The following is a 13,776-nucleotide window of genomic DNA, read 5'->3' on the forward strand; positions in this document are numbered from 1 at the left end:
TCTACTGATTCACATATTTTATGAGCAGATAAATTGCAATAATAAGACCATAAACATTATGTGAAGATAAAAAAGAATTCAGTACAATCCTCCTATTAAACACTATATCTCTGTCCTTTAACTTCAGTTATTTGCTATAGTGTTGCTCTTTTTTATGAAGATGCACTAAAACTACACTTGTACAGAAAGAATATTATTTTTGCAAATCAGAAGATACACTAATATGCACAAAAAATGCACTTCATTAAAAAAAATGCACATATTGCATAAAAAGATGCACTTTGTCTACAGAAGATACACTTAAAGTACAGTAAAATACACTTAAAGATAATGAAAATACAGAAAAAATGCACTTTAGTGCACTCAATTATGAAAAAAATGCAGAAAAATACACTTTTCGGTAAAAATGCAGAAAAAATACACTTTTTAAAGCGTATTTTGTTAAAAAGTGTATTTTATTTTGAGAAGGGTTAGATACTGATGAGCAGCAAACAGCATAAAACCTGAACAAACTGCAAGTTACCCGCAGGCTGTTCTGGTTTTATGCTGGTTGCAATAGCCATTTTCACTTTGCTTCTTATGTGGGAGAGGATTAAAGCATATTGTATAGTACTAAATGCATAGTGGTACCAACACAGTCATGTCAGATATATGTTTTTATTTAAGAAATATAATAGTTAAACTATATAGTTTAACTTCTTGCATTATTTCAGGCAGGTTACAGCCAGTTTTAAAAAGCACAAACTTATGCCAGAAACTGACAACTGACAAATGTAAATGAAGAATAACCATAGTAATAATTTCATGACCAATGCCTTCAAGTGAAGATTGTTGGGCCTGGGAGTGCATCCAAAAATCAAAAGTTGACCAATATATGCTTTATCAACTTGCTAAATCAACCCAAATACTGGTATGTCAAGACCACTGTTTCCAAACACTGATTGCACAAAGACTGTAAGTTTGTAAAAAAATGACACATCATGCAAAATCATAAGATAGATTGCAAATATGTGTCTTGTTCTGAGAAAACTGGGCTTAATGCTTGTGCGTAAAGTGTAGTCCCAGATTAGCCTGTGCAGTCCGCACAGGTTAATCAGGGACGACACTTTCCGCTTTTATGGTATTTTTAGTTTGAAGGATTTAGTCCCTTCTTACCGAAAATCAAGTTTAAGCGGAAAGTGTCATCTCTTATTAGCCTGTGCAGACATGCATTATGCCCAATTTTGTCTTAGGACAAGCTGATTGCTAGGATTACATTGAATTATCATTTATATGCCAGAAAAAATCAAATAACGCTTGTAGCACTTCATAGCTTGGTACTGACACATCATATTGCTTTGAATACAAACAACTTTAAAACAAACAATTAAATAATATTACATTATTTTTGCAATTTCACATGGACATTTATGCAATTCAGTAATTTATGTTTAAATATCAGAGTGAATACTTCAATGTGGTAGTTAATGCTATAACTCGACCACCTATTTCCAGAAATATATGTTTGTCGTACTTCACGATGTTCCCAATCCCTCTTGAAGTACATCTTTCAGTAATTCCCCACAATTCTCACATAATCAATACGACATATTTACTCCAGGCGCTGATGGTGGTGGAAGATTTATTATATATAAAGCCGAGACTGCCTGACTCTTCAGTGAATCTAAGACTCAGTGCAGATTAACCTTGCATCACAGCTTCATATCACTAATCGCTTTAACGCCCACCATGCTCGCATACAGAAGAAAGCAGAACTTTCTGAAAATGGCCAGATTTCATGTGCTTCTTTGCCATTTATGGGGAGAACACAAAAATAATGAAGCACTTTTACTAAAATATTCAAATATGGCGAAATTGTCAGAAAATTATTACTCACAAATCATGACAGAATGATACATTGATGTATGCACTGGTCTGCATTCTTACTCTTATTCTTACTCTAATACTAGGCTAATCTAGTAATACATTGATCCACAATCATTTTTAGAACTATGAAGAAACAAACCACATAATCAAGAAGATGAAGTGGCGATTTTTTCGGGCAAAATAAGATTATGTTCTGAACATGTACATGTATGACAACACATTACCTTGCAATTGTTGCCTCAGATCAACCCACGCGGAAGTAAAAAAAATCTTACCAGACATGAGGTCCGATAACATATATTAATCGGATCTCATCATATTTTACCGGATCTCGTTCTTCTTTGGCCAAACAATAGAAAATACCTTATATAGAGTTTATTTTTAATATTAGGACGTTCGCATTGTTTGATAATTCTAAATACAATCAAATATAAAATTAATTTAAACACATTCTATGAACACATATTGTAAAACTTTCAGTTAAAAGTAAAGAAAGCTTTGTGATTTTTAAAAATATATTACATGTATACAGTAATATAAAACACAAGTACTCTCAGAGGGTGTAATCATGTGATGATTAAGATGGTGACATCCGTGCCCTTAACAGGTAATTTTCTCCTTTTTAAACCCTTCATTACTTTTGTATAATTTTTAAATGCCACTCACTTTCTAACCCTATCAGTAAGAAAATGATTTGGATTGATGTGTATTAATATTTGCACTATATTTCCACTTTTAATTTACTCGCTTCAACTTTTCTTAGCGGGAGCTGTAATTTTGAGATCCTGGTTGATAAGATCCGTTTAATTTTAAAGTTAAACAAGAGATGTGGTCGTCCGAAACACAATGCCCCCTATTGCGCCGCTTTGAAATAAAATTTCAATACAGTCTAACCTGGCTATAAAGACCACTCAAGGGATTTGGTCGTTGTGGTCTTTGTTCACAGGTGGTCTCTATTCCCAGGGTCGATTGAAACTTATGCAAATGAAACTATGAAACTGCAAAATATGCTAGTAGTATTTTAACAGGTACCTTATCTATGTATGTGCTCTATTGTTTAAATGTTTGAATACTTATGCATGTATAATAAATAAAGGATTGAAAACACAGTTTTGTTTTTATTATTTCCATTCCCTTATGTTTTTATTATTTATTTCATTAATCATATACATTTATAAATAATTATTGACATACATGTATATGAACATGTAATTCAGAATGTTCTGGATTTGAGTTTTGCCTACACCAAGATCACCAGCCACTCGTCTACAACTGTGTCCTTTAACTAACAAACTAATGACCGCAATGCCTTCTTCCAACATCAAGAACTTACGCTTGGAAGCCATAATTGTTAAATTGAACTGATTACTTGTCTATAATCTATGCACGTCTAATCAAGGAGAAATGTAAGAAAGGAATGGCTAACAAAATGTTTGTATTTCAGGCATCGTTATTGATATAAAACTGTTAAGTTCCTTAATGAGTTGATGAAAGCCCCAAACTTGTCTTTGATATTCTCAGCAATTAGTACATTAATCGCGAGTCACTTTAATACAAAGGCAATATTTTTACACTGTCAAATGCATAAAAGAAGCAGGCGAATACCAATTAGCAATGCGGGTTAAATAAACAAACAACTGCTATCGAGTGCAATAAACTGTCACTTGCCAATATTTCCATAGCGACCGACGAGTCCACTGGTAAGATGTGTATCACGTGACTACACAGCGTCATGGCGGCCATTTTGTGTTTTGAAAGTTGCAAAATCGTTGATTTTTATGATTGTTGTGGTCGTTGTTAGCTATCAAAATGGGCTTTTGGGAATGTAAAAGGGCGGTCTTTGGTCTTTGTTCGCAGGTGGGCTTTATTCGCAGGTTCAATATATAGCGAAATCACTCGGGAGGAAATCGGTGTGGTCGTTATTGACTGTTGGTCGCTATTAACAGGCGGTCGCTCGGGCAGGTCGGACTGTATATCATTTGGCAGGTTTAGAAATTATCTCCCTTTAATAGCTTATTATTTCCCTTACATTGTTTTTGTTGACTTTTGACATTGAAGGATGACCTTGACCTTAAAATTTGTTTTTTTATTATATCCTTAAAAAAAAAATTACTTCCCTTGTGAAATTGATCTGTACCTGCCAAATGATCCAACCGACCGAGCGACCGACCCACCGACAGACAGACAGACAGACAGAGTGACAGTTCAACTGCTATACCGGTATTCCACTCTACCGGGGGCATAAAAATATTTAGTTGTAAAATAAATATAAACCAGGTTGTTTTTTTTTTTAACATATTCGTATTATTTATTTTTTAACCAAATTGTTATATGTTGTGGTTTTTTTTTGGTGGACAGGAGGTCCGACAGTTTTGTAAATATTATTGGACCTCAGCAAATTTTTAAAAATATGTCCAAGGTCTGAAGTGCATGGGTTGCTCAGGCCCATTATGTTTTCACTGCATGCATGGAAAATAGTTACAGTTTGGTCATAAATACAAAGTCACGTAAACATTATAAATATATAATGCAAGAACTTTAATAATGTATATAATTTAATAAATGTATCTTATAATATATGTTTAACATTGTTAAACCTGATGGTACATGTATATATGTTTTATTTTGAAAGCAAATTCAGTTATATATTTACAGATTTTAATGTATATCAATTCATAGAGTTATTAACATATATCAAAACAGATTGTTTTGATTTCAACACAAAAAACACGATATTCTTAATGGCAATACTAGAAGGTTTCACTGGCACCTTGCAATACAAAGTCACAACTCTTAGCTTTTTTTCTTCCAATCCTGTCCAAACATTCGTTGATGAAATCTGTTTTGAAAATGTACAATACATGCATTTTTGTTGCTAACTCACTACTGGCAATAGCAAACTGACAAAAAATAAGTATACATGTGTTAATTATACTGTAACTGTCTGCTTTGCAATCAATACCAGCTAGCTCTAGCAGCATTATCTTCCGTGTCTCATTATGACAATGTAAATTGCCAAGGCTCTCTGGTTCCAAACAAGAAGTACATGTACCACTATGACGTAAATACGTCTATGTTCAGACACTAGGCATCCTAAAAAGCGTGAATAATTTATGCCATTGGTCCATTTTTTCTGAGAGAACTTTGTCACTCCACTGTATAGCCATGGTGTGTCCGCTTGCAATTAACATTGATTAGTTCCTTTTATACTCGTATATTTCCTATGAACAATGCACAGGAGCCACAGGAAATATCAAATTTCTAGTAGCCAATTATTTCCTGGGTACCTTCCTGTTTTATAGATGTTTTTTTTAAGGCTTTGTTCATTTTAGAAGAATGACTTTTGTACATAAAGTATGTATTCGTGCCTTAAGCTAAAATGGACCTAAAGACATGTTATTGCCATCAAGATACATGTATGGTACTTTGAAACTATTTTCTAATAGATTACTGACGATCAAGTGCACATCAAGAGACTATCAGAGGGTCAAATGTGTTTGTACATAAGAAATTTTATTTGTTTCAGATTACCTACAACTGTATGTTAGGTTAAGTGTATTACAATGTTATAGAGTTTAAAAGAAACCCATTACATATGCGTGTCATTAATTAAAGCTAACATAGAATCAAAGTTAAATCATGCCACTGGCACTCATCTACAAAGATGCAGACAATGTCTCTTGTACAAAGATGCAGACCAAGTCACACAAAGAGAATCAAACTGAATCATTTGATTATATTTGTAAGGACACATGTTTAAGTGCAGTGTAAGAGGCTTCAGCTTCCTTGTTCAGAATGCTCTTAAAGTGCATTTGGTAATCTAGCGCATGTGAAGCACTGTGATGCAATAAAAAATTGCATAACTCCAAGACTTGTCTTGCATGACGGTGCTTTCCCATCAAACTTTACTGCTTATTTTTTCAACATTGCTACCTTCATGTTATGTCATCATTATTTTTCTAAAACAAGAGGGCCATGATGGCCCTGAATGGCTCATCTGACTAACTTTGCTACATCAATTTAAATTCTATCAGACCCATATACAATCAAAAGCCAGATTGCATCAATTAATACATTCTGACAAAATTTCATTAAGATGTGATGAAAACTGTGACCTCTTTCATCTACACAAGGTTTTACTAGAATTGGACCGGTGACCTAATTTTTGGCCCCAGATGACCCATATACGATCCAAAATCAGATATTATCAAGATAAACATTCTGACCATATTTCATTAGGATCAGATGAAAATGATGGCCTCTATTGTCTACACAAGGTTTTTCTATTATTTGACCTAGTGACCAAGTTTTTGACCCCAGATGACCCAAATACAATCCCAACCCAGATTTCATCAAGATAAAAATTTTGACAAATTTCATAAATGAAAACTGTGACCTCTACTGTCTACACAAACAAATTGTTGATGAACACACGCACGCACAACGGACGCTGGACATCACACCGTCACATAAGCTCACCATGTCACTTCGTGACAGTTGAGCTAAAAAGGTATTGTAACAAGCTTCTTATGTCAGTTTTTTGTGTATCTGTTTGTCAGTCAGCAAATGGAGGATAAATCAATGTGGTTACATCCAAGTGGATTGTGAAGATTGTTAATATAAATTTATCTTTGTCAGCTTTGCATGTTCTCCAACTTGCCTCAAACCTAATGTTGATGCAGGTGCAACATGCCCTCAGCATTGTTAATTTTAATTTCAAACCACAAGCTTTAAAACAAGAGGGCCTGAAAGGCCCAAAGTCGCTCACCTGAGATAACAAGATATTATTGGGACAAATCTTCTGATCAAGTTTCACGAAGATCGGAAAATAAACGTGGCCTCTAGAGTGTTAACAAGGTTTTATTATAGCCATATAAGGAAAAATACCCCGCCCCCCTGGCAGCCATGTTTTTCAACCAACCGGCATCATTTTTGAAATCTTTCAAGATATTATCGGGATGAATCTTCTGACCAAGTTTCATGAAGATTGGACAATAAATGTGGCCTCTGCATAGAGTGTTAACAAGGTTTTACTATAGCCATATAAGGATAAATGCCCCGCCCCCTGGCGGCCATTTTTTCAACTAACCGGCATTATTATCAAACTCCTCCAAGATATTATTGGGATGAATCTAACTGACCAAGTTTCATGAAGATCAGACAATAAATGTAGCCTCTAGAAAGTTAACAAGATTTTACTATAGCCATATAAAGCCATATAAGGAAAAATGCCCCGCCCCTTGGCAGCCATGTTTTTCAAGCAAACATAACTATTTTTGAACTCATTCAAGATATCATTGAAATAAATCTTCTGACCAAATTTCATGAAGATTAGACAATAAATGTGGCCTATAGAGAGTTAACAAGGCAAATGTTGACGCCGCACAACGAACAACGGACGACGGACAAAAAGGCGATCACAAAAGCTCACCATGAGCACGTTGTGCTCAGGTGAGCTAAAAAGGCTAATCATGCAAATTTTACAACTTTCCTTGTTACAATTTCACCATATATTTTCTTGCTTCTTAATTTCCTCAGGTGAATGTAAATACTTTAAAGGGATCTTTTCACGCTTTGGTAAATTGACAAAATTGAAAAAAGTTGTTTCAGATTCGTAAGTTTTCGTTTTAGTTATGATATTTGTGAGGAAACAGTAATACTGAACATTAACCATGCTCTAATATAGCCATTATATGCATCTTTTGACGATTTTAAAACCTAAAAATTATAAAGCGTTGCAACGCGAAACGATTGAATAATTTGGAGAGTTCTGTTTTTGTCGTTAAATTTTGTGAAACTACGAAGATTGCTTATATAAGGTATAAAATACGTCCAAAAAGTGTACTCGGCGGAATAGCTCAGTAGGCTAAAGCGTTTTTACTTCAGGACTCTGGCAGGACTCCAGGGGTCACTGGTTCGAAACCTGCTCCGGGCAATGTTCTTTTCCTTTTTTTAATTTTTTTCTTGATTTTTTACTGGAGCTTTTACGATCCAATGTTTACATTTATCAATATAAAGCACTTAATGAATAAGTTAAAAAAATGCCAAAATCTGTGAAAAGGCCCCTTTAAATGGTTTGTTAAAGCAGTAAGTTTAGGTTCCGTGCTTAGTATTGATACTAATAATTATTTATATCATCAAGTGTTAAAATAAATTACTATGGAATTTCCCTATAAAGCTGTATACATAATTATGTAACAGAAAATCATTAAATTGTGTGATTAATGTCTTGCAACAGTTTATAACTAACAGCAATAAAACATATTCAATACTCATACCAACCTCCGCGCAGAGATTTGACAGGAACAAGCATAGCTGGATCAAATCCCTGCCTGAATAACCAACCACGTGATGATACTTAACTTATACACTATTTTTAAAATATAAAAGAAAATCATACTACTTTTCATAATATAAATTAATACTGAAACAAAAAGCAAACAACAATAAAATCCTACCAAATCTGGTAGGATTTTCTTGTGATGGCAGAGATTGGTTATGAGAGCAAGGAACGACCACTCTGCGTAGAGATTGTACTTATACTAAGAAAAATGACAATTGCTAATAATACGGTGGTGATCAAATAACAGCCATCTACATACACTGTACAGGCAAGATTTATTCCAATCTCAACTAAAACATGCAGCTTCTGAAAGTGAGTAGAGGGTGAAGGGGGAGGGGGAGGGGCTTGGGAAGGGGAAGCACCTGTAGCATCTTTAGTTCGAGGTCATACAAGGCTAACTCATTTAGTCCAGTCCATTTCACATCAGTCAGCTTTATCAAGTGTGGTGTAAGAGACATCACAAAAAGCCCTATGTGATGTAATTCATGTGCTTCACATGAAATAGAGTAGCAGCTTGTTGGATGGGTCTCACCAAAATGTATCTTGGTTCATGGACATGTTATCTCACTGCTCACATAGTTCTCTTATCACATGATTACAACTCCCTTACACTGTACAAATCTGTCAGGAGTCTGACAAAACATGCGTATGATGTTTGAAACACGATTAAACATTTGGAATGACACCTATAAAGAAGAAACATGTTTTCCATTTGATACACAGACTAAACTGAGCCTGCTATCATTACATCGCAGGCATGTTTTGTTATCATACAGTTGCACCTTTCATGCACAGTTTCTGCCAGTTAATTATTGATGTATTCAAACAGTCCTTCTTTGTCACTGATTCTATTTTTACATAATTTTTCCTTTGGGTAAGATTAGAACTGCTAAATTTTAATTTCAACAGGCCAATGATTGTTTTCAGTTTGTAAAGATCATTAAAAAAAATTGTATCCAAACCATTATATTTTTTTCTCTTAATAAAAAGTTCAGTTTTTTTTTCTCTTTCACATTGGCTGGAACATTATTTTGACAACACAACTAATATGTTCTTGTAAGAATAGACAATTAAACATTTTAATCACAATTGTAACATTTGTTGAAATTTATTCTAACAATAATCTCACAAAAATACATGTTAATATTATAAAAATAAGTTTATGGGGTATCATAACTGATCACATTAGTGTACTCACTTTAACTCAGTGAAACTAATTGATGATATATATAAAAATATTGTTTTATGTTTAAAATACATGTAATATGATACACATGTTTTATATTACACATGCTATATTGTAAAAACACCACAGGGTTAAATTAATATGACGAAGTGACATTTTTGGACTTGATGCACATTCAGGCCGGCGCAGGATTTCTGACACCAACAAACATACTTTGTTTGTTACATTTATCATGGACCATATTAACAGCAATGTGTATTTGGCAGCACTGGAAGTTGATCTCTGATATCAAATATTCTGATTGATTGCATGTTTGTATCTGCTTAGTCTAGGTATAGCATGAAGGCATGCTTCGTACAATGCAGAGAATAATGTTTTGATTCGGTGATCAGATCATCTCTGAAATATTGCCAAAGTTTCTTTTGCCAATTAGTCTATACAATCTTAGGAATAAGACATAAACATATGAGATTCTGATTATTGAAACCATTTTTCGCACTTCTAACGAGAATTCCTCACAAAGCATAAAATTCTGTAATCAAAGTGTGAGATCTAAAATGATAACATATTCACATTTAGATAACATGGGCCCTCTATATAAGCACTAATTTTGAAGAACTTTTTTCTTGACACCCAATATCATGGTTTTCATCACTTTCAACACACCCGGCATTACTTTAGAAGAAAATATTAATTTATGTTTTATGATAACTTAAATGTTTGATCATACTTAAACTTTTAATGTGAATTTTAATTTAACTTCAAACATCTTGTATTTTTGAAGGGCATTTAAATTTATGCTATTGTATACAATATTTGTAATTTATTTTTATTCTATGCTTTCCCGTGGTTTATATAGAAATATCAGTCAATTAAAACTGATATTGCACTGTTTCAAACAGTGATAAATAACAGTCAAAATTATCGATAATTTTCACTGTTTACTGTGAAACAGGTTTTTTTTCCACTTTTTGGGAAGATAGCCCATGGCTTTGGAATTGGGAATTTTATCGGCATTTTCATGAAATTGGGAAAATAAATTCATTAGCCTTTTTTTCCACACGAAAAGTCCACTGATTAGGGAAATACTAAATTTGATTTAACTCTTTATAATCATTCAAATTAAAAGAAAAAATCATATAATACTTTGTTAGATGTAATTGAATTAAAATTGAGATAAAATACACATAAGACTTCTTTCTTAAAAAAAAAAAAAAAAAAAAAAAAAAAAACATTTTTTTTTATTTTTTTTTGCAATTGGGAATTTTTTGCCACATTTTGGGAAAAAAGTATACTTTTTGGGATTGGGAACATAGCCGAATTTCGGCTATAAAATCGGGCCAAAAAAAACCCTGTGAAATGACGTCTTTTTTTTTTACAAAATGACGTCGTTATCCCAGCGAAATTCTTTAGTTAAACTCTTTAACAATGTATATAAACGGGTAAAAAAAGCATAAAATAAAACGAAAATTTGTTGGACTCAGTGGAATATCGATTTTAATTCATGAGCGATCATAGAAAATATTTTCTATGATCACTCGTGAATTAAAATCAACATATATTTTCTATGATCACTCGTTAATTAAAATTGATATTCCACCGAATCCAAAAAATATCCCCTATATAATGCAGAATATAGACTTATCCAAAAGCGTCAAATATTGAAATGTGATTCCTGATTACATAAAGCAAAAATATGACAAAAAGAACAAAGATGTAGTTAAAATGTGCAGTTGGAATGTCAAGATTTGTAAAATTGAAACCAAAATATTTTTACTAAATATATTATTCATGATGATGATCTCATCAATAATGAAATGATTTAAAGTATCAAAGAGACCATGAAGCAGGAAAAATGCTCTCAATACCACATACATGTAGTAACACATATAATAAGCTGACCTAAAATAAAGATAGTACCTATACAATAAATCAGTTAGAATAACTTCAATTTTTTTACCACCATTCATACATACACAGACTTGGCTATTTCAATGCCCAATCAATAGATGCATGGTAATAAAACAAAACAATATATGTATATATCTATGTTATATTGTATACACTTTATAATTTATACACATAGATCTACATGATATTAAAAGTACTAGACATAAAAGATCTTGAAAATCGTCGACAGTGACAATATCTTGTATTGATCTGTATGCCCCATGTTCCAAAGAAACGTGTTTTACAGCATGGGCAAAATATGAAAAACAGCAAGGAAAAAAACTTGTGCACCGGTTTTCATATTAATAACTAAAATTAGTTGTTATTCTTTAGGTAAAAATAATTTTTTTAAATGCATAAACTTATTTTAACATAACAGAACGAATTTTATATTTAAACCGCAAATAAAAATATATAGATAATGCATCTTTTAAGTTAAATAACACGTTCATGAAACGAAGGTAACACTTTCAGTATCGTTCTACCAGCCTCTGTATCTAAACCTTCGCTTCAATGTGCAAAGTGACCGTCTGCAAAAATAGTCCAATTTTAATGAATGAACGGCTAGAAAAGAATTTACTACAAACAAATTTTCATAGTATCTCAAACAAAATTATGTCACATTCCTTACCCGAATTAAATCCGCAATCGCACCAAAATAACTTATTCGTTTCTATTTTAGTGCCTATCTGATACGAAAACTGCATTCGTATGTCTATTTTTGGATAACAACTGTTATTACGTCTATCAAACGTGAGAAAAAACCTTGCGCGAAAACGTTACATTTTTTATCAATATTTTAGCAAACTATACGCTTATGTACTAAAAATTAATTGTTGCGTGTTCCTTCACTTTATTAAATGTATTTTTATGTTTGTCACTTACAACAGAAAGCTCAAAAACACATAAACAAAGAACTACTTTCTCAAGGATGGAAATGCACCATCGGTAACTATGTTGTTCGCCCCACGTGCGTCATTCGTGACCCAGTTATACTTCCTTGCCAGACTAACATGAAAATATTGGCAAAACTAAGCGTTTTAGATCGATCCAAAACCTCGACAACAAGTCATATAGTATCGTGTGCATAAACGAGTATTGTGCATCAGTGGATACCATTTACTTAAACGCGACAGCAATTGCATAAATTTTACGCGCGATGCGTAAATTAATCCATAATTGATAAAGGGACGCAACTGTGATTGATAACTATGATTTCCCGCCAAATGTCACAAAAATGCTGACGCTGAAAATTGTCTAAATACTCAGATGTTTAAACGGGATGATCTCGCAATATCATACATTGTTTAAGGTTCCTTCTTAGAACAATTATAAGCGCTAACGCTGAATATTGCTCATAGTCAAAACCAGTGGTATACCGCTATGTTCCGTTATCACTATGCTACCTACCGTGAAGTTTGGACTACCAAACTGTAGTTCTCTACATATTGATGAACATATCAGGGGCCACTACGAACAATTTGCCACTGGCCATACTGGATAATGTTATTACATGTTACTTTTTATTCGGCGTAGCTGCATAACCCAGCTTTTCACCTTAGTTTACCTTTGTAAGCGTCCAATAAAGTTTGAATAAAATTTACCGCCAGTAGGTCCGAATGATTGCATTGAATGTTCTTATTTGTAATAAATACCAGAAACTTTTCGAAAAAGAAAGCGTGCAATTCACAAAAAGCTATCATATTTATATTAACAGGGGTAACTCAATTTCCTCTCTATTGTGTGAAGTATAAAGTAAACACAATTCCATTACCTTATGGGCTTTAATGAAAATGGACAGCAGTGCGTTTTGCAACGATGTAAACTGCGTATTCAGCGTGAAACAATTTCATCTCTAATAAAAAATGCTAAAGGGATGCAACTGTTTCACAACTATCGACATCAATACAGTTTGTATGTGCCACTTTATATTTTAATGCAGGCGACCCCTCCCCCCCCCCCCCCCCCCCCCGTAATTGATTTTGGTGTGATGCGGCTAAGATTCTCGAAGAAAAGGCTTTCGCTATCTTTGATCTTATTGATATACCGTAACTCATTATCTTTCACCGACACCAAACAAAATCAACGCTGTATATCGTTTAAAAGATATTTCTTGTTATTTATTATCGAATTACATGACAGTAGCTTTAATTTTAATGGATCACGGTATACTTAAGTTAACACCACCCACACTTAACTGTTTAATACATCGTCGTTTTCTTGGTCGGAGTTAAGCGGAAACTTGAATACGGAGCCAATAATAAGTGATAAATATAGAGTTTTGCTGTTTTATTTCTAAAGATTGATCAAGAAGCTTACCGTACGTGGGTTTCGACAATGCGAAATTCTAGCATGGCTTCAATAAATTATTACAGGTATGTGATTTCAATATACAAATGTATATTGCCTACGGTGTATATAATTATTGAAA

At 33.3% G+C, this 13,776-nt stretch overlaps 1 protein-coding gene across 2 annotated transcripts in view; it reads right to left on the reverse strand.

Annotated features, from left to right (window-relative positions):
- Positions 1–12,098, reverse strand: part of LOC127876360 (myocyte-specific enhancer factor 2C-like) — a 147,828-nt gene extending 135,730 nt beyond the window's left edge. Inside the window, exon 1 of one of the 2 annotated variants that reach the window (XM_052421532.1) lies at positions 11,977–12,098. The gene's annotated coding sequence lies outside the window, so the exon portion shown is untranslated. The remainder of the gene's footprint in view (positions 1–11,976) is intronic. The other variant, XM_052421534.1, reaches the window with a different exon arrangement.
- Between the last annotated feature and the right edge of the window lie 1,678 nt (positions 12,099–13,776).

This window comes from Dreissena polymorpha, chromosome 4 (genome assembly GCF_020536995.1).
Source record: "Dreissena polymorpha isolate Duluth1 chromosome 4, UMN_Dpol_1.0, whole genome shotgun sequence".
Taxonomy (NCBI): domain Eukaryota; kingdom Metazoa; phylum Mollusca; class Bivalvia; order Myida; family Dreissenidae; genus Dreissena; species Dreissena polymorpha.